Source organism: Serinus canaria, chromosome 2 (assembly GCF_022539315.1).
Source record: "Serinus canaria isolate serCan28SL12 chromosome 2, serCan2020, whole genome shotgun sequence".
Classification (NCBI taxonomy): Eukaryota; Metazoa; Chordata; class Aves; order Passeriformes; family Fringillidae; genus Serinus; species Serinus canaria.
In genome coordinates, this window is record NC_066315.1 from 47689969 (window position 1) to 47709886 (window position 19918).

General features: G+C 41.7%; 1 protein-coding gene across 3 annotated transcripts in view; it reads right to left on the minus strand.

Moving 5' to 3' along the window:
• Nucleotides 1–19708, minus strand: part of ELMO1 (engulfment and cell motility 1) — a 304600-nt gene extending 284892 nt beyond the window's left edge. Inside the window, exons 1-2 of one of the 3 annotated variants that reach the window (XM_030231869.2) lie at nucleotides 19573–19708; nucleotides 18415–18485 (exon numbers count right to left, since the gene is read on the minus strand). The gene's annotated coding sequence lies outside the window, so the exon portion shown is untranslated. Of the gene's footprint in view, nucleotides 1–18414; nucleotides 18486–19014; nucleotides 19197–19572 lie in introns of those variants that run through there. The other 2 variants (XM_050971394.1, XM_050971395.1) reach the window with 2 other exon arrangements.
• Nucleotides 19709–19918: the final 210 nt, after the last annotated feature.

A 19918-nucleotide genomic window follows, 5' to 3' on the forward strand; every position in this document is an offset into this window, starting at 1 on the left:
AAAGTGTGATTCATCCGCGATGTTACAACTCCAAACAATAAGGTGGTATACAACTACCAAAGAGGCCATCACTACACAGATTCACAGAACACCCAGTTGGAAGGGACCCACAAGGATCACCAAGTCCAACTCAATACTGTATAATTATACATGAGCCTTGAGATGATAATTGCTTCCCAGACTTCCACAAAGCTTTTCCCAGCCTTTCAGCATTTAACAGTTGCTGTAAAACTCATCTAGGCACAGAAGAAACCCTCTTATAACAAAGCATAAAGGTCTAGCATGAAGCTCGAGTTGAACAGAACCATCCCCTCACAGCACCTCATACACAAGAGGTATCGCAACGTTCCACTGAAACCACATGAAAAACAGAGTTGGAAAAGTTTTGGAAAAGTTCAGTTTTCGGGCTTTTCTTTTTGCCTTAAAAAACCCAAAAAATGCAGAAAGATGCAAGCAAGCACAAAACTCTGTTATGGTAGCAACACTGTTACTATAGAATGTACAAACCACTGTTTCCTCCTAAGTCTGGCTACGGTACAAAAGGTCGGTAGCACGCACTCCTGCGGAAGGAACAGTTTGCACTAAGGACAGCAGGATTTGATAGCTACTCTGCTTCAAGCACCAGTGCAGCAAGGGGTTTAAGGCAGGCAGTAGGAGTGCTCTCAGTCAGTGTGTGTACCAGATCACACTGCTAAAGGATTTTCATCCCGAGACCTTGCGCGCGTGCACCTGAAGCCAGGAGCTGCTGCTGGCACCACCAACCAGAACAAACGTCGGTGACAAACGGGTGTCACAGCCAGGATGAGCAAATGTCAAAACACCACACACTACACAGAAGAGCTTATAAACAAACCCCTTGTTGCTTCTCCCTTCTCTCTCCCATGTTGGTGGTTTCAGGTCCAGCTCTGGGGGATGAAGGGGATTCCTGCAGAAAGCCAGAGACTGGCAGAGTGACAGGGCTGGGAATAGGAAATCTAACAGACATGGGAGACAGGCCTCAGTGACTGACTCAGCCTCTGGCCCACTTACAGAACTTGGCCAAACTGCTTTTTGGTGCCACTGCTCCTCTCCCAGACTCTGCACGACCTTATCCTGTGTGATCTTCTCCAATTAGGTCAATATCTTCAAGGCAGTGACTGCCGCTCGTTAATTTTGGCGAACAAACAGCCTATAGGCTTGAATGATATGTTAGTTTAAAAAAAAAAAAAAAGGGGGGGGACTGATTTGCTGATTTTACTAGGATCTGCCACGACAAGAATAAAATCATCTTTTCACTTAAATAATGAAAATACCCACACAGTTAAACCTGTTAATATTATTTTAAAATATGTACAGCTGGAAGAGTGGCATGTTGCTCTCATTCACAAGTTTGTTACATCTTTACTGACGCCTACGATCTCCCCTATAGGTCTATTTACAGAGGCATTTCTCCCAGGGGCCAAGTTTTCCATTCATGTCCTTTCTTCCCCCCTCTCTCGTGCTTTATCCCCTCCCTCTAGCAGAGCCTTTCAGTCACATTAGGCAAAGCATTTGTGGTGTGACGTGGGGAATGGATCCAAGCCTCCAGCAAGCAAAAAAATAAGATGAATAAAATGAAAAAATTTATTTTTAACCTGGATGGGTTCCCAGACTGAGCTTATTCCCCACCACAACAGGTGTATCAACACACCTGGGGAAGAAACTGAGCAAACCAAGCTTCAACTCTTGCTGACATAACTACTGCTGACAAAGGCAAATGGATATATTAGTAGGATAAGAACATTTTTTAAATATCAATACTGGCGTGGGGGTTCTTACACTGGGGAAATCTTTAAACATCATAAAATGGACTTAATACATACTCCTTATGTTGTTCACAGTTTCCTTTGCCAGTTTGGCTAATTATACGATATTTAAGTTTAAACATATGTTGCCTCCCTTGCAGTGAATCCTCTCCTCCTACATGATACAGCAGTGAAGTCATCTTGCTGACTTCAAGTTGAATCCTGCACCCTCTTCAAGTAGGTGGGCATTTTTAGCTTATCTGGAAAGCAGTCCAGCCCTGGGAGCATGGCAATCATTGCAATGAGCTACCAAGAGCTTGACCACAACAAATATGTACTCCAGATGCTCTGTGCATAAGAACCAGCATAACTTCCACCATCCTGAACATATGGCTCTTAAAACATGTAAGAGATGCTCAGGGTGCATCTGCACAGGAGTGAAAGGTGAACCAGCAAACCAGAGTCTTTTAATCTCCTTCCTTCCATACCTTCACCAACTGACTTTTGGCTTTGGGGTTTTTTTTTCATTAAAACCAAGACACATAAGATATAAGGAGATTCCAAATGTAAGGAAGTGGCAAAAGAGTGAACGAAAAGAAATGTATTTAGAAGGGCAAAAACCTCTTGCAGCCCTTTACGATCTTCCATGTGCTGCAGACAGGAAAATCTCTCTCAGTTAGTGCATTCCACATTACAACAGCCTTTAGCAAGCAGAGAAGCAGAGTACACCACAATAGCTGTGTTTCATTAGCTTAGCACAGCAGAGTATAGGATTTAAAGGGAATAGACAGCAGCTGAAAATAATTGCATTAAATTAACATTAACCCACAAACCCAGAAGAGGCATATAATATTCAGGACTGCTACAGAAGCAGTACCCCAGAATTAATGTCTGTAAAAGATGAACAATCCTGCTCTAACTGGGATTCAAAATCCTAAAGGAAGAAAGTTCACCTCAAATAGTGTTCCCTTAGGTGGGGGGAAGGAGAGAACAGAAAGCACAGCCTAGATAAAAATATCAGTAGGTAGAAACACAAACTGGAAAATGATGTGGTTCCCAAAGGACTGACATTTTTTATGGTTAATACACATATTCCCACACATTCCTTCTCAAAAATGATGCTGAAATTAAATCTAATTTTAAGATCTCTAAGTGAGATGTACATATGAGAATTTAAACATCTAGGGCAGAAAAGACAAAACCTCAGAGACTAAAGCAAGAAAGGCAGTTGGGACTGGAGTGGACTAAAAGACAGCCAAGAGTGACAGCTATATTTCAATTAGTGAATGTACATTACGACAGTCCACTAGTCGTGATTCTAGAAGGGCTTAGAGTAGAAGAGTTTCACCAAAAAAGGTCCTTAATTAATCTAAAGTGTTATGATGGGGAGACACAAACTCAAGGAAGCATGCTGTGCTCAAAATGAAGAGGAAAATTATGTTAAACACAGGGAAGGGAAGTCATTATTTTAAAAATTTGAGAGATATTGACTTACAGCAGCTACTCATTTCGTCTGTGAGCAGGTACCAGAAGAAAGCCATGGCACTATTGGCCAGGAGGAAAAACAAGACCCCCAAGTTCTTTCTCCCAGCATCAGCTAGAAAAGTCAGCTTGGTCAGGCCCTTGGCTAGCTGCAGGTCAAAAAGCAGAACAAAGCCACCAGCTGAGGCCTGAGGGAAGTTATAGCAGAAGCTACTATCAGACCAGCTCTAAGACCCCATCTGGTACCCTGACCATCTGAATTTACATGGTTCCTCCAATTGGAGATAAATTCTACCTCATGAGCAAGCCAGCATTTGGAAACAATTAACATCCTATTTCCATTAACCACCATGTTCTTCCCTTCTGCATCCCTGCAGAATTTAAAATGTTTATATAAAGACAAAAACCAATATGTGCACTTTACTGTTACCGTAAAACTTAGCAACATTGAGTTTGTGCTTTAGGATGTTTTAAAGCTCCAAACAACTGCCTATCAAACACAAAATTAATTTGTAATCCATCCTTACTGGGCAATGTAAATTTCTTTTTAGTTGAGCTCTTCATAACAGCAGGATTTTATAACTGTTCCTCTGTATTTGTCTGCCATCTGCACAGCACTCTTCCTTATGGACGCATGGTACCTTTTTTTGGTTTTGTTAGGTCTCCTTCATTAGCAATAATCTTTCATGAGCAGAACAGGACTGCCTAAAAGGGTCTAAAGTATAGCGCTTCATTGGAACTTTGAAGTTTTTAATGTTCAAAGTGAGTGCTTGCCAGTATTTTTACTTAAACACTGATGAAATTGCTAGAGCAGCCTGAATCTCACCTCTAGAACCTCTAGGGGTTTCTAGAACTACTCTGACATTGAGGCTTTGTGTAAAGTCACACCCTACAAGTTTCAGGGTAGAAGTCAAGTAAGTTAAAAGATGACAATCTAATTTTAGTACAAGTTTTGGCTTTCAGGACTTTAATTTCATTTTTCCTTAAAAAAGCAAAATATTTTTCTCATGTATTTGTCTAACCAAAGAGAGCAAAGAGCTTCTACATCAGCAGTAGGGTTAAGGCAAACCCATCTGAATTCCTGGTGCAGGTTTCTAGCTGTTTAATAAGCTTCACCAGAGAACTTTTCCCTTAAAATTTCTGCTCTACCCAGTTTTCTGCTTTCAAAAATTTGTCTGAACTTTGCATCTTCGGGACCTCTATTGCTCAATGGACTTGGTTTGATTGAGCTGACAATTTAAAAGTAGAGTACAAAAGGAGAAAAGAGACACAGATCCCATACAAAGAAGCAACAAAATCTGTTACTGTTTCTAAGGGTACCAAGCTAAAACTTCAGAGGGTGGCAGGAATGACCCAACCCTTTCAAGCAGCAGATCTGCTTGCTCTCCATACCTAATACAACACCTTGCCAGCAGAAATCCATCCTGGATGGCATAGCATGCTGGAAATACCAGTTATACCAAAGGTTTCCTTTTATCTGTGATCTCAGCTAATACTTCTACTTCATTGCACAAGATCACCTTTCAGCCCTAGCAAAACACAGCATTTTTGATCAATCTTACCTTTAAATAACTTTTCAAATAAATTACTGAAGCTAAAAAACTCTATAGCTGTTGCTATTCACTCTTATACTTCCATCAGTTATTTGCATAGTCATTCCCACTCTGATTTAATCATTCATTTCATGACTGTCTAAGTCTACATTGAAAATGAGAACAGTAAATCAAACTAAGCACTTGGCAGGCATGTACTGGTGAGATCACAGCAAGATCCTGGAATAGCACAGGCACTCTCATATGGAAAAGGCTTGTGGAGTTCCCATGCAGTTCAAGTAACCATCATCTGACTCAATGAGCAACACTGAGACGGACACAGCCCTCGGTGGAAACCGGCTGTTAACAGGGTGAACACCCAGGGAGGTGGCAGAGCTGGCATCCAAAGCTTCACAACTAATGTGTCACAATATGTGATCTAGCCATATTACTGCATTAATAAAACCAGCACAGAGTAGAGCTCTTTTATCTAACCACACGATGAAGCTCAGAGGTAAAATGTCAGAAACAAGAATATGAAGTCCCCATTAAAAGGTAATCCTGAATACACAGAGAGGGTTTCATTTCTCTGACTTTCAGTTAAATGAAATATAATGCTTCATGAGGTAGAAAAACAAGGTCTGGTTTAGAAAAGGTGTACTTGGCCCAAGGAGAATCACAAAAGAATTACTTAAAATGTGTTTGTGATTCATCATGGTTCAGTAACTTCTCATGAATGCTAATGTGTTTCAGAGAGATAGAAAGGCTTGTGCAGGTGTGACAGAAACAATTAGTCAGTTATTAGTAAGTGCTGGCTTCACTGGCAGCCACTCTGCTGGAGCTCCACATTACCTGTAAGCCTGCCAGTAACTCTCCACATGCTCCTGATATTTAGAACTGCCAAAGAGGCAGGACAACAAGTTAAATCTGCAAACACTCATTCCTTCCCCTCATTTTGCCTGCCTCCATGACAAAATATGCAGTTAAAGTAAAATGCTACATGCTTAAGACAGCGTGGCTCCTCTTCAGGAGTAAGTGTAAGGAGAGAATCTAAGTTTATCCACAATAAACTAATCTAAACAATAACTCACTGCATTTCCTCTCCAAGACCTTCTAAAAAGGTGCTTATTTTGGAATAAGTATCCTTACATGGCTCTACTTACATAGAGTAGAGCAGACAGCTTTGTTTAAATTTAAACTCCACTAGGAGCTTTACAGCAAGCAACAAAACTTTATTCTCTTTTAGCACTCTGGAGATCAACTCATTTCCACAGGCCTTGCAACAACATTTAGAGAAAATTTTCAAATATGTTGCCTATTACCCTGATATCTGGCATCCTTTCCTAAAGAAGAAGTCAGAACAGCATGGAGGACTGTTTAATTTAATTTCCTTTCAGCTTTTTAGAAAATATGCTAAGATCCCTTTATTACAAATGATGTTCAACACTTAAAAGGCGACCCTCCAACAGATACTTAGGAAAAAAACCGCAGCATTTTCTGAGAGCGACAGTATAATCCAAGCAATCATGCTCCAACAGCAAGCCAGAGATGTGTTTACAGCCGTAAAGAACAGCCTGGCTTTGACTCTGTGCCTCACTACACACCCGAGACACTCAACTGCTCCAGCATAACATTCATCCTCACTACGAGACATACATCACAATTTTTGTAGCATAGTGAATCTCTGAAATGAATAGCAAATAATTCACTAGTGGCTGAATTTATTAGATATACAAAATTCTCAGGGTCAAAGGCTAGTGAAATGAGATGAAAACCATTAAGCCAGCAGACTTCAGATTCTTTTGATCAAGAACACAGCCATATGCCTGTGTCCTTTATCCAACCACAGTTCCAATTAAATTTGTAGGAGCTCAGTTTTTCATCTGATTTAGTGGCTAATTTCTCAATATTCACTACCATTAAAATAATAAGCATAGACCCCACTGTGCTGTTATACTGCAGGTTTGCACACTTGCATGTGTGTGCATGGATACAAAAGCCAAATATTTTGATTAAAATATTCCTGAGTGCAGATTACAATCTCTTGTTGTTTAAATAGCAAAAATCTTCATAGGAAGGCTTTCCAAGCAGTTCAGAAAGTAGCAATGGTCAGAGGCATAGCTGCAGCTGCACAAGATGGGTGCTTCCCACTCCACTGATCTGATCTGTGCATTTATTTTCTCCATCGTTACCTATATCTGTAGTGCAAAAAAGAATATGACCCATATCTGTCTTGGTTTTTGCTGAATTAAAAGGAGAAAAAGTTAAGTTCATATTTCATTGTAATTTAATAAGAATCTTTCCCATCTTCACGCCCACGCACCCACCTTAAAGGACCCAGAATAATCTAGGATTGGCCTTAAAAGCTCAGGAGCTTCCTTACTCCCACTGCAGCCTTATGGTAGACAATCCATAATGCTGCCTGCCAAGGACTCAAACAGGCTCTGCAACAGCAGACAGAAAGGATGGAGAGGGAAGAAGTAAAAAGAAAAGGAATGAGAAAGGCCAGTGACCATTCTGAAGCAGCAGCCAGTTTGTATGCCCCTGACCTGCAGGACAATCCAAGGGGCCACTTGGGCTTCAATATTCTCCCCAGAGGATGCAAAGGTTGTTTGCAAACTTGTTACAGTCCTTTCCTGCCACCAGCTAGTGATCCTGCATCCAGCTGGGCAATATATTACATAAAAATGAGCACATGTTAGAGCTGTGGAGGACTGAGGAATACATACCTAATGAATGTGCCATTGTGTTCTGCTCTTCCACTCTTCAGTCAGTTAGAAGTTATACAACAGCTCAGATATTCAACCTCAGTTTCCAGATGCCTGACAGACTAAACTCATGTGACTTTGGGTGGGGGAACCCCCTAAAGTTATATATCATATGGATTTAAATTACTAAACTGAAACACTGGAGATCACAAATTTCCTTTTCAGGCTTATCTTGCAAGAAAGACAGGACCTAAAAAAAATTCAACAATACCTTCCCCTCCCCTTTGGGGGCCTGCTAATGCTTTCCCCTTTCACTTGTTTTATTTCTCTTTTCTCTTCCTTCATTCAACCTTATTCTACCATCATCAAAAGCTTCAAGGAGCCTGAATGTTTTTTCTGCCATTTCTTTGCAATGCCAAGTTCTGCCTTTCACTGCCAGTCTTGGTATCCTCTCCCCCCTCCAGTAGCCCTTCCAAAACTATAATCCATTCTTTTAAGAGCTGCATTTTCTGTTGATAGTGCCGGAGGCCAGGAAGGCTCCTGGCAGTACAGTTCCAACAAAGAGTCTGAAACTGAACAATCTCTAGGGATAAGGAAGTCCAAGACATGGCTTTTAAAATAAGAATAAGAATAATAAAAAAATTATGCCCCTGGCATTGGCAGCTTTTAAATACAAACACATAAAATTTCCCTTCCAAAGGGGCAGGTAACGTACAACACATAAAATTTGCCTTCCAAAGGGGCAGGTAACGTACATTGCTTTTCACCAGCAATGAATACCTGCTCCTCCTGCCTTCATAAAATGCTCTGCAGAATAGAAGTAAAACACATTACACTGGGGATTCATATACCCACAGAAGTAAATAACATTCTACTATTTGTAGTCCATTTCTGCAGAAGCAAACGGTGACACCAGATACTACAAGTTTCTGCTTCCTAATACAGCCTTGCTCTTCTTCTAACAATTGTGCAAGGCAAGCCATTGACAACTGCAGAATGACACTATTTTTTGTCAGAAATACTTTTAAGTAACTACCACAGAAAGACACATTATGTTATGCCAATGTCTCAGCAACGCAATCTTTTTGTCTGCAAGGGTAACGACAGGGAAACTGACAAAGTTGCTCTACTAAAACGAGAGAAGCTCCTTCTCTTCCGAAATACTTACTTTGCTTTAGCAGCATACCAGTGGGAAAGAAGCAGATAACTTCTTCCCTTGAGGTATCCAGATTGTTCTGCAAATAGCAAAAGTCTTTGCAATTATCACATGTATCACACTCGGCTTTCACTGATTTCCTGAGTTCCTCAGTGGGACCAGAAGTAGCTGAAAACCAGTTTTAGACCATAGAAAGGAAAAAGTAACTTTGCATATTGTAAGTCTGCATCAATTTCTTACACAATTCAAGGAAGGTGCCTTCCTTTCTTTGACCTCATTTTTTCATTCAAGACTTGAAGCACTGAACTGCGACTTTGTGGACTAATTCTCTGCACAGTGTAACACATGCTCACAACTGAGGAAGAAATGTTTACACCACTGTGTAACTGAGATAATTCTCTTTCTTCTACTCCTAAAGGCCAAACTCCAGAGGTTTAGCACCTCTGTACTAAGTGACTTTATTTTAGCAAGAGAAACTGAGTTATGCCAGCTGTTCAGGATTATTTGGTTAGCATTTTTAGTGAAAGTATTATGGCAAGTTATTACCAGATTTTATTGTACAAGATGCACCGCTTTCTCCAGTAAGATAGCAAAAAGTTACAGATTAAGTTTTTCTTTTGAAATAAACAAAACAAACAAACCCCAATCCAAATACACACATAAAAACCCAAACATTCAGACTTTTTTTTCAGTTTCAAGTGTAGATGAAATCACACGTGAAATCAGTATGAATACAAAACAAAAAATTATGGAGAATGTCAAGAGTTAGTATTTTTCATGAAAACATATTGCTACTTCATGGTCTTTTACCTATGGACAACCTTTATTATGGAACAATCTGCTCTAATTCAGAGAGGAAAGAGAGATGGTCCTTCACTCGTGAAGTCTAGATATTTCCAGAGTGTGATTATGTACACTCCTTTAAGAGCTCATGCCAGTTGTCCAGTAATATTTTAAAACCACCTACGTTCATTTCCATTGACAAAGTGCCTTCTAAACCACTCCCTTTTCTTTGACTTTATCTTCACTAGGTGTTGTGCCACCATTTGAGTAAAGAATGAAAACAAAAGCAGATTTCTCAAACTGAATTTAACGCTTTTTAAACATTTTTTTTCTTTTTGCCTTTAGGAAAAAAAAGGGTATACTAAGGGTTTGAGAATTTCCACCTACAGTTGATATATAGGCTTATTCGATAAAAATACTGAACAGTTGAAACTAAACGGAGCTGCCCTGAACTTTTTCCAGGGTCTGGTGGGAATTCCACTATATAATTCAATAGATAGAGCAGTTCAGTTCTGCCTGTATCTGAAAAAAATTGATTGCAGATCTTTTCTGCCCTGTTTAGCTAAATCATCTCACCAAAGCAGGAATTTCATATTACAATCTGGTGCATATTGTCCATGCTGTCCCTTGGGAAGGCGATTCCCAGCTTTTATTCAGAAAATAGCTTGCAAATATATCTCATTGTGTCTACATTCAGGCTACTGTCTACCCTTGTATTATTAAATTAAGAAAATGCTCAAAACAACCTCCAAGTTTCCTAATTCACTTCAGGTTATCTTTATGAATACAGAACTCAACCTTGCCTTGCTCCCACTTGTAACTTCTCCCGTAGAACAAGATGAAATGACCACACTGACCAGACTCACCTTTCTCTTTTGGTAAATACAATAAATTAAGAAATCCTGCTGCAGTTCTCACAAGCTAGCATTTGACTGATTAACTCTTCTTTCCAGTGGTACTGCTTTTGAAAAAAAAAATTCATCCTGGAGTTCAGACTAGATGATCTTTAAAGGTCCCTTTCAACCCAAAGTGTTCTGTGACCCAGATTAATTTTTAACAAAGATATTTTTCTCCCAAGGCTTCTCTAAGTCATGTCTCTTGTCCCATGTAGTGTGCATATGAAATGACAACACACATGGACCACCATACTGAAAACCCCCAACTCTCTTTCCCCTTGGCTACTACTGATAACACAGTTAATTACGTGTAATTATACATACATAACTAACACTTGTCTAACTTGACATAGAGGAGGCTGCTGGAAACAGACTGGGATGAAGAAGCTAGAAGATGTAGAAGACATTTTGTGAGCCCTGTCAACTGGTGTTATGCACTTATCAGAACCTGTACTGTGTGGCACACCTGAATTCCACTCTCCATCTTTTCTCTTGGAACGCTGCTCACACTGAAACATTGGAGGGCAGCCATCCTGAGGATGCACTCACTCAGGGCACCAGGGTTTACCTGAGGCAAAGACCAAAACTACATTCTTCCAAATTCAAACCAGCGATTTACAATGCCACTTCCATCACGTTCAAACTACATAGCTGCACAATGCCATTCTGCTACAGTCAGATATGTCATAAACAATCTGTAGCAGGAAGCCCTGGACCTCCCAGGTACTGTCTGAATTCAAAAGCAAGACATCTGCAGTATGAAAACTGTGCTGACTCAGGCTTACCATTCCCAAATTATATTAAAACTACTGGTTCTCCTAAATGACTCCAAATTGCTAGCCTGAGAGGCTACCTCTTCGTTCAATCCTCATCCACAGCCATGGCTTCTTTGTTACAGAGGAGACAGCTACCCACAGGACATTCTCTAAAGGGGGGGCCCTCAGCTCTGAATTTCAATAGATCAAGAGAAAAAAGCCTCAAGACAGGAAAGCAAGGCTTATCCCCTTAGCCAAGCTTATGAAGACCAATCAACACAGCAAGAACAATTAGCTGGAAACAAAGGACCTATAGGTTGACTTAAGTTTGATTTTCAAGTCTAGCTTGGTGGAGTATGTACTGATTTAGGGGAGGGAAGTCCAACTGTTTTTTCCTTTATGCCATCATTCCTTAATTAGAAAACTAGCCTAAAGGCTACTGTTGGTTTTTTCAACCTTTGTATATTAATTATACAGAATTAATTTGAAGCTAAAAGCCTCTCCATCTCTAGAGTGAAATTATTAATTTCACAAAGTTTAAGCAATTTGGAGCACATAGAAAAAAAAATCTTAAAACCTACTGGTTTAATTTCAATCCACACACCACTGAATTGTGGGTGTTTTATCCCTCTGGCCTATGAGCTGGGAGACCAATGTAAAATCCCAGTGTAAACAGCTCAAGACCATTTTATTTATACATTTGTATCAAAATAGAACTCAAATTCCAACTTGGATTTAAAATTATGCAGATTATTATTTTCCCCTTCTCCCTCAGCAGATATTTCTCCTTTATCATAATGTGTCTTCTGAGTCACTTACAGCTGCAGGGGCTGAAGTCTTTGCAACCTCTACCTTCCAGAAAATCATCCCAACACAGCATGACACAACCAACTCTTGTTACCCCAATACACACTCAGGCACTCTTCCAACAAGCTAAATTCCTAAGGTACCTGAAGGAAAAGAGGTACCCTATTTTTAGCAGGTCAAGAAACAAAAGCCCAAACTATTGGATATTAAAAATATTTCACGCAGAGGACAGAACAGATGCCCAAGTTTCCACAGCTTGTCCAAATATGTCAGAGAAAAAGGCCAGGACAGAGAAAGGCTCAGAGCAACACAGGGCAGTGAGATTATTTTTCTCTTTCAAAATTGCTTTCCAAGTTTGTGCTTTTTCAAAAGTTTCAAATTTAGCTCCAAAATATGAAAATCAGTCCTTTCAAAAGAGATCACATAACCTACCTACTTCTAACATAAGTTACAATTAAAGAAAAAAAAACCAAAAAATAACCAAACTTTTTTTTTTCAAGGTCTGAATTTTTTTTTTAATGCCCTTTCCCTCCTTTTCTGAAACTGGCACTAGCTGTCAAATCTTTATTTGCCAAAAATGTGGTCAAAATTGTATTAAGTGGTCCAGAATGAAAAAGACCTTCTCATTTTGTTTTGTAGACTTCTTGGTTGACTGGCTCTTTTTTCTCCCCCTTTCTCCCTTTTGCTGAGTAGTTACAACCACCACACTAAATGTGTCTTTTGGTCTCCAATGGAACTTCTAACTTGTTCAGAATTTCTGCCCCCTCCCCCCCACCTTTTTTTTTTTTTTTTTTTTGAGAAAAAGAAGATTAAGCACAAGAAGAGAAGTTATGCATATCTATAGAAGAGATTTTAGACCTACATAAAGTAGAGCTCAGAATTAGACCCCACATCTAGGCCTGAATTTTGTGAGTTTGATGACCAGAAGAGATTTTGGGCGCATGTGTGAAGAGGGACACTGGGAGGTGGGGTGAAAAGGTTGATAGGAGGAATGTACTTGAACCACAGGGGGTAGAGCTTCAACAGATGAGTCTGCTGGTGCTTGAAGGGAGGAGGAAAAAAAGAAAACTTGGGAGGGCAGAAAAAAAAAAAGACAAGCACCAATACTCCAACATTTTAACAACCTAGCGACCAAAGGCTTTACCAGATATCTTTTCCAGAATCCAAGGACAAGTACTTACGTTTAGGAATTTTTTTTTTCACTTGGTTTGGCTCAGTGCTACTGAAAAAGTTTGTCCAAAAGTCCATGTGCCGAGCCAACATTTATTAGGTTTCAATTTCCAGCTGAAGCCACAACTGCTGCTATGAAAATTAATGTGGCAATTGTACCAGAAAGCAAAGCAATGGAAAAGACTGCACTGGTATGTAACAAGTACACTCACTGGCACCAAGAGAAAAAATTGTATTATATCAACCTGTGCCATAGACATTTTTCTCTTCTCATTATTAGGGAAAAAAATGTGCAAATCAAATTTATTGTTTGGCTAGAGGATATTATATGAATAGTTATAAATTCTTCATCATCCAACCTCAGCAGATTACTGCCTATCCTAAAATATGAAGCAGCAATTTAAAGAGTAACCCCTGCTATGTTGACATCAACAAGATTCAATGAAGAATACTGCAAATTGCCAGTCTAGCCAGTCAGAAAGCCTGAACTGCTCACATAAGATATCTTTGCCAAAACCCACATATCCCTCAGACTTCTGCTGGACTATGTGATAAATGAATGTTGGCTGAAGAGAATGAAAAATGGGCAAGCAATAATTTCACTTTAGCTACAGATTCAAGCAGTAGAACACATGCACATACTGAGAGTATATGAATAGTTAATTAAAACAAATATAAAAGATCAAATCACCATCAGAAGGATTACAGATGGGTTTCAAGTCCACAAACAAATGCACAAAGTACTTACAGCATGGTCACAGGAAAGGACAACTTCCATAAAATTCAGAAGTTTCCAACAGAATACATCAGGAGACCTGACTCTTCCCATTTTTACTATGAGGCTGACAATGAGCTAGAAGTAAACCACCCCTGAATAGCACCTTCAGGCAAGCTTCCTCTGCTGTATTAAAGAAAGAGAGTTTAATGCCATCACATCTTCAGAATCTGAAGTTCTCCTAGAAGCAGTTACCCATTATCCCTTTCAGCTGAAGCAACCTCAACAAGAAAAAGAGCTGGGTTATTATGTGTGTATCTATGTAACTGATAAAGAAATTACACCATCCCTGATGACACTATTTCAGAGACAGATTTACATATCATATGCCAACCATAAATTAGGAATGTACAATAAACCCTTTGAGCTAGAGATTTTAAGAATATAGGAGACGATACAAACTTCAGGCTGCAGCTTTTCTTGGAAATTTTAAAGAGAATTATTTATGTGAATAATAACCTAAGTGTTCCCAGGAAAAAGAATTTAAGGACTGGGCAAAGACCTTGAAATCATGAGAGCTGGGATAGATAAATAACAAAGAATAAGGTACCAAAGTAGAAGAGGCAAATGTGGAGGAAGAAGTTACAAGGAGAGTTTAACTCAAAGAAATAAAAATCAGAAAGAAAGCAGAAGCAAAAGAGAAAATGCACACAACCAGGACACAGATACAGTTTTGTAATAAACCTATTTGGGAATAATTTGTTTTCTTATTTTCCACCCTCTCATACCACCCCACACCATCCCCAGCCTCTTTTCTGAAGATGATGTTTCACAAATATTTTAAATGAACCTAATTCCATCTGAAAAGGGAAGTCTTTCCCCTAAGCACTGAGTTGTAGATCCCACTGCCTCCCTTCTGCTAGTGCTAGCTTCTGTGGAGTTTTGCAGTGCTATTTGGTTGTAAATGGAACACAGCAGAAACAGTAGTAAGAAGACTTAGGTCCCCAAAGGTGGTAAGAACAGGTCCTTTATCATATTTGTATAACACCTCCAGATAGTATACTCAGCTTTCTAAAGAACTCCATAGCCTATTCCCTAGAAATGCACCAAAGTGAGTTCATTTATACAAAACTAAAACACTTTTCTATAGGGGATCCCTACCAGCAGTACCAAAGCCACCTTTTTCACTAACTTCTCACAATTAACTTTGCTCTCCTAGCAGCCATTGACAACAAGCTTGCTGCAGACCAATCAAACACTCACACTGGAAACCTGCCATTAGGGAAAATAAATCAATGCACTTTCAAGGGTTTGCAAACAAGCACCACGTGAATCCCTGTTCACCTTGCTCTTGAGAGCAGGCATGTGCTTTACAAAGCCATCTGCTCAGCAGCCTGAGAAATCAGTACCTTACTTATTATGGGCACCACACATGCGGCACCGGCCACTAAGTGTCTGCCCAGAGCACAGAAGCTTTCCTCTGTCACATTTGAAATGGAGAGAAGAGGAAGCATGCTAGCTATCCCCTGGAGCATAGACTTCTCGTTAATATTCCTCTTCAATGTTAACAGTGATCAGAAAACAGAGAAAGTTAGCAGGAAGGTTATGACATTATCTTCAATCTCTCTTTTGTGTCTCACACTTGCAATAAAGAAAGATCACACCACAGAACCAAATTCTTGCAAAGAGCTTAATGCAATAATGCTGAGCAACAGACAGCTCTGCAAGTTTGTGACTCTTCTTCCATTAGTCTCTCTAAAACCATATTCATGAAGTTTATATAAGTGTCATGTATATATTATCACCTCTTAGATCAGTACTATCAAATACTTGCCAACATTCTGACTTCTGCCAATTGCTTTTAGTTTCTCTTTCCTTTTCTAGTGCTATATTTGAAGACAGAGGAGAAAAAAGAAAAGAAAAAAAAAGGTGACTGACTTGAATAGAAGAAAAATTATTCTAAATCCCTTGAACAGTTGCTCTGTTAAATTGACACAAGTTTAACAACGTGTACTTGGCACATTCCTCTTGCCACGAATACAAGAATTTAAAAAAAAAAACAAACTCACTCAAAGCAGGGAAATCTTTTAAAGATACAGCACATACCTTGCTGAACAGTGGTCTGATAGCTGTTACAAAGCCATTTGTAGATTTAAGTGTTCAAACAACAACAAACACAACATAACTGTGAAGGATTTTTCTTTTTTTGAAATCTTCTTTTGAATAGAATGATGATTGAATGGGGAGTCAAATCTGACCAACCCATTCTCACTCAAATTGTACATTCCAGACAGTGCAGAGACACAGCAGAGGAGAAAGTCTGCTAGACCCAGGTATAACTGTGCAGAAAAATAGACCAGAAGAGACAACAGTACTTTTGCTCAATTCAAGGGTACATGATGTTTCCTAGCACCCAGCGTTCCCAAAATCCCATCACCTTCTACAAATGTGTAGAGTTCTTTTAATCCAAGGACATGCTGCATATTCACAGCACAGCATGACAAAGAGAGCTTGTAAATTTTAAAGAGATTGTTTATTTCAAGGAAACTGACTATCAAGTGACAGCAAAATCTCAGCTCGAAAGGAAAACCATACTTCATGGCCTCATCTAAGTTCCAAGCAAATCCTAATTTGACAATCACAGAATTAGAAATACTGTGGCTGGCAAAATATCAAAACAAAACAACAACAATAACAAAAGCTTGTTATTGGAAAAGGAGAACACTGCATGTTAGTGTGTAGGGGCACTGGCAGAGATGTGGGAAAAGCTCTTCCTAGTAACACTTAAATCTATAGGCATAGCCACTCACTCCATCACATACTGAAGCCATCTAGAGTATCAAAAGAAAAAAGCAACAAGTCTTATGTGTGAGCATGGGAGCTCTGCTCCCTGTGTATCAACATGGAAAACATGAGATCATATTCCAACACCACTCTGTAGGCTGGAAATTGTGAGAACCCATGTCTATGAGCCCAAACCTTAAAATCAAAGAGACTTCTACTAGGTAGACGAAAACAAAGAGCGGAAGGAAGGGTGGAGTGCCACGTTACTCTTGATCTGCAATTCGCTACCTCGCAGCATTGCAGTCAGGAAGCTCAATGCACACAGCAGTGTTTCAGCAACAGTTACACTTATACATACCATAATAAGCTGCATTTCAAGAGAACCAGGGTAAAAGGGCATTAAAAAATCATTTTGTCGGACAACATGGTATGTTGCACCCAAAGAGCAAGAATACAGAAGTACTTGCTCTTAAGAGCACCAATGGTCAGGTTATATAATGACAACTGCAGAACTGCAGATACTTTTGGTTACCAAGAGTGCTACAAAGTAAGCAGGTAAGAGTTTTTCCTCTCCCCTCAGCAAAATCTGTCTGAACTCTTCACCTAGTAAGTTTTTCCTGGCATATAGAGAATATAAAGAAAAATATCAAAATCATAAGTATATAAACCAGTTTTATTTCCTCAACAACCCCCCCCCCCGCTCCCATCAGCAAGTCGTTCATTAGAACAAATCCTCAGGCAATGATAATCAAAAAATACAGAGAAGGCAGGTGTATAGCAGTGCACAGCGAGTTTCAAAGAGATTAAAAAGAGAGAAAGAAAAGAAAGCCATCTACCCCTATGCAACCTTTCCAGTATGAATAAACTGTGATTCAGGTTTGCCTCTAGACGAGTCAATTCACACACACAGATCCTCAGATTGCATTGACAGTATCTTTTACTAATACGCATTTCACATCATGTTCCTGTTTTAACCATACTAATCTCTCTTTTCTCTCACTAGTGAGCTCTAAAAGCTGCTGCAGTACTTTTAACAGCTTTATGACGTGTGTTAATGGATATTTTGCTAACAGTACACAAGAGGAACTTTTACCAGCAAGCTGTCACGGCTGCTGTTCCTCCTCCTTATCTAGTTACTGGTCATCAGATTAGATCCCTGCCACCTACTTAGGCAGCTAAAAAAAGAAAGAGGAAAAAAAAAAAAAAGAAAAAAAGAAAAAAAGTGGGAATCAGGGAAAGAAGGCCTTCAAAGAAAGCAAACTTGCAGCTCAAACTGGAAGAACTTTATGTAAATTTCAATGTATTTTCTTTCCTCTGTAATATTCTGCCTAAGCCACTCAATCAAGCAGGAATGACATGGAAAGAATGGGACTAATTCGAACAATGAATGATCCATAAATGTCTACAAGATTATATAACTGAAGATGAGATGGCATGCATGTGTTCGTGCATTTGGGGGAAAGGAGGAGAAACAGAAAAGGAGAAAGAGGAGGAAATAACATGCCCAGTCACAAATGCAGGACTCAGTACAGTTCTTACTCAGTTTCCCTCTCTTCCCAAAAGACAAATATTTTAACTGAAGGCAATCAGGCAGCTAAGGGATAAAAGCAAAAGAAAACCTATTTGCTAATGAATACACTTCAAAATATCCCTGGCTGAAATTGCACCATAACTGCAGTATCATGAAACACAGCTCACAGACAACCATGTTTATACTAAAGCAATTAACACACGGTACATTTCCTGCACTGTTATTATCATTGGCATTCTCTCTGTGTTTGTTATACATTTTGAGCCATGGCAGGTTAAGAGATATTCTTATAAAGTTAACAACAAAACGTTGCTGATTTGAAATGTACTCACTGTTATTTTTCAGGAACTCCTATATTTACTTTACACCATTCCCAGGGGAAAGCTGAACAGTTGCATTAGTTCTGCAAGGAAAAGATATTCAAAATAAACTTTGCAAAGGCTTTGACCCAAAAAAACTTTACAAATGTAACTTTTTAGACGCAGTACCCACTTGCTCTACAAGGCTGCACACTGTGGCTTTGCATAATCACCACCCACATTTCAGAACAATCATTTCATCTGAAATTCATCAGCGGTTTGATCATTTGTGTGAGCATAAACTTAGGAAAAGGAGCACACGCACCCCCTCCCACCCCCTAAGAGGCTCTCGGCTGCCGGGTCGAGGGGGGCATGCCCTCGGAGGCGGCGGCTGGGTACCAACACCGAGCTCGGGTCTGGCTGCCCGCGGGGATGCACTTGCTTCAAAGTTGAGGCTTCTCCTCCCGAGCGGCGCCCGCGGCGGTGCGGACACTTGCTGCGGCCGCAGTCTCCACCCGGGCCTGACCCCGTGCATTAACCCTCGCGGGTCCGGCCGTGGAGCCGCACTCCACCCCCCGTCCCTTGGCCCCCCGCCGGTCCCGCCGGCTCGGGCGAGGCCCCGCCACCACTTACCCCCCGCGCCCGGAGGTGCGCGGCTCCCGTCCGCTCCCCTCGCCAGCGGCCTCCGTCTACCAGGAGCAGCCGGTGGTGGGTAGGGCTGCCCGGGGCACGGGAGGGGCTGAGGAGGGGACGGAGCGGGAGGAGGTGGTGGCGGAGGAGGAGGAGGAGGCGCCGGCGAAGTCGCGGCGGGGAGAACCGGGAGGCTGTGGCGGCAGCGGCCGGGGGCCGGCGGAGAGGGCAGGGCGGCGGGAGGAGCCGCTGTGCGAGACGGGTCGGGTCGGGTCGGGCCGGGCCGGGCCGCCCTCCCGCCGGCAGCCGCCGTCCGAGGCCCCGCCGCACTGACAAGCACAGCGCTGCGCTTCCTCTTTCTCACAGCGACGGCGGCCGCCCCCCACCCCGCACCTCCCGCCGCGGGGACCGGCTGCGGAGCTCGCCCGGGCAGGTGCGGGGCTCGCCAGCTGCCGGCCCCGTCCCGTTCCCCCTCCCCGGCTGCCCAGCCTCTCCGCGCTCCCCCGCACCGCCCGGCCAGCTCCGCTGCCGCGTCCCCGCTCCGGACCGAGGCTCTCCTACCTCCGGCGTGGGCAGCGTTCCCCGCTCGGAGCACAGCGGGGCCGCTCGGCCGCCCCCGCCGCGGGAGCCGCGCTCCGCTCCTCGCCGCCTCCTCGGTGCGGTGCGCTGGGCTGCCCCCGACACTATCCCATCCCGGGGCTCTCACAAGCTCCCGCCGCTCTCACTTCCTCTTCCTTCCTCCTGCTGGCGGGGCCGCGATGTGCAGCCCCGGGCCGGCTGCCGCCGAGGGGTCCCGCGGATCGGCAGCACCTGCGGGCGGGGGCGACACCCGCTCCCGCCTCCGCCTGCTGCCGCTCCGCTTCTCCGGCGCGGGGTTGCGGCTGGCCTCCCTCCTCCTGCAGCTCCT